Here is a 2,199-nt window from a genome sequence, read left to right on the forward strand (position 1 = left end):
CTCCGAACTCTGAGCTGAAACCGGTATTCATCCAAATGATTCAGCAGTCAGCGCAGTTCAATGGTTTGGCTGATGAGGACCCAAACAACCACATAGAGAACTTCTTGGAAGTTTGTGATATGCTGAAGATTAATGGTGTATCGGATGATGATATTAGATTGACGGCTTTCCTATTCTCTCTCAAGGGAAGAGCCAAGCAGTGGCTTCATTCCTTGCCCAAAGCCTCCTTCACGACTTGGCATGAGATGGTCGAAGCTTTTCTTGCTAGGTGCTTTCCTCCGGGGAAGTCGGCCAAGCTTCGCAATGAGATATCATCGTTTGTACAGATGGAGTTGGAATCATTGTTTAAGACATGGGAGTGCTTTAGGGATCTTTTGCGGAGGTGCCCACAACATGGATTTCCCGAATGGATGATTATCCAAACCTTCTACAATGGGTTGAGTCCGAGTGCAAGGCAATTACTAGATGCCGCCGCAGGAGGTACAATGGGGAGTAAAACCCTAGAAGAAGCCCGACAGTTAGTGGAAGACATGGCCATGAATAGTTATCAATGGAATGCGCGGGAAAGGAAAAAGGTGGCTGGGCTCCATGAAATAGACGCGGTAACCTCTTTGGTGGCCCAGGTGGAATCATTGAGCAAGAAGTTAGACCTTCTAACTTCCAATTGGGTGGCGGCCATGACTACTTACACCGGGTGCAGTGGAGGACATGCTCCATCCGATTGCCCGATCTCTATTGGTGATGCATCTTCGGTGGAGAAAGTCAATTTTGTGGGTAATGCAATGAGGAACCAAGAAAATCCATATAGCAACACCTACAATCCAGGTTGGAAGAATCAACCCAATTTTTCATGGAGCAACCAAGGACCACAAAAGGCCATGGCACCGCCGGGTTTCCAACAACAACAAGCCCCGAACATGGAGAACCGAGTTTCAGGCTTGGAGACCCGAATGACCGATTTAGAGAAGGCCTTGACTAGATTTGTGCAATCGTTGGATACAAGGTTTCAATCAGTCGAACACTTCACAACCACACCGTTTCCTTGCACAATTTTGAGAATCAAGTGTGGTAAATTGTGAAGTCTCTATCGGAGAGACCACAAGGAAGCTTGCCAAGTAATACTGAGACCAATCCTAGAGAGCATGTGAAGGCGATCACTTTGAGAAGTGGTCGTGAGGTTGAGGGTAGGCTTCCGAGTGAGAAGCCCAATGTAGATGCAACCGAGGTCATATAGGTTGAGGAGGGAGCAAGCAAAGAGAAGGAGGTGGTGGCTCCACCTTTCAAGCCAAGAATCCATTATCCCTCTAGATTGAAAAATGACTAAGCGGATGAACAGTACAAGAAGTTTCTGAGTTTGTTCAAGCAACTCCATATCAATATTCCCTTTGTTGAGGCATTGTCCTAAATGCCTAAATATGCAAAATTCTTGAAGGACTTATTGACCAACAAGAGGAAATTGGAGGAGAGTACCTCCGTGATTCTAGATGCGTCTTTCTCGGCGGTCTTGCAAAAGAATTTGCTGAACAAAAAGAAAGACCCAGGAAGCTTCATCATTCCGTGCAACATTGGCAACTTGGATAAAGAAATGACATTGGTGGACTCAAGGGCCAGTATCAACGTCATGCCATATTCCTTCTTTCAGAAACTAGGCTTGGGAGAGCCTAGACCCACTCTGATGACATTGCAATTGGTGGACCGAACTGTGAGACGTCCGAGGGGCATCATTGAAGATGTGCTTGTCAAAGTTGACAAATATATAATTCTTGTAGATTTTGTGGTGTTGGACGTCGATGAGGATGCGGATGTTCCTTTGATACTTGGGAGGCCATTCTTCCCCACTTCCAAGGCATTGATCGACATGGATGGCGGGGAGTTAACACTGAGGGTTAGAGATGATAAGCTCACATACCGCCTCGCCGAAGCCATGCAACATTCTCTTAACTTTGATGATACTCTTTACTTTCTTGACACTACTAATGTGATTGTTGATGAATACATGCAGGAAATGTTTAATTCGGACCCGTACGAGGGTTTATTTGACCATGATGTGGACAATGAAGAAGTAATGATGCTTGGTCTAGAGGAACAAGTACCATCTAACCCGGGATCATGAAGAAGGTGCTCCGGAAGATGAAGAGGGTGAGGAGACGCCACAAGAAACACCCCAAGGGTGTTGGGGATGTGCGTGAACCAAACAAG

At 46.0% G+C, this 2,199-nt stretch overlaps 1 non-coding gene across 1 annotated transcript; it reads right to left on the reverse strand.

Annotated features, from left to right (window-relative positions):
* Positions 1 to 293: 293 nt before the first annotated feature.
* On the reverse strand, positions 294 to 400 carry LOC120257741. Its single transcript, XR_005535830.1, has one exon. It is a non-coding gene; the product is annotated as a small nucleolar RNA R71 (small nucleolar RNA).
* Between the last annotated feature and the right edge of the window lie 1,799 nt (positions 401 to 2,199).

This window comes from Dioscorea cayenensis, chromosome 3 (genome assembly GCF_009730915.1).
Source record: "Dioscorea cayenensis subsp. rotundata cultivar TDr96_F1 chromosome 3, TDr96_F1_v2_PseudoChromosome.rev07_lg8_w22 25.fasta, whole genome shotgun sequence".
Taxonomy (NCBI): domain Eukaryota; kingdom Viridiplantae; phylum Streptophyta; class Magnoliopsida; order Dioscoreales; family Dioscoreaceae; genus Dioscorea; species Dioscorea cayenensis.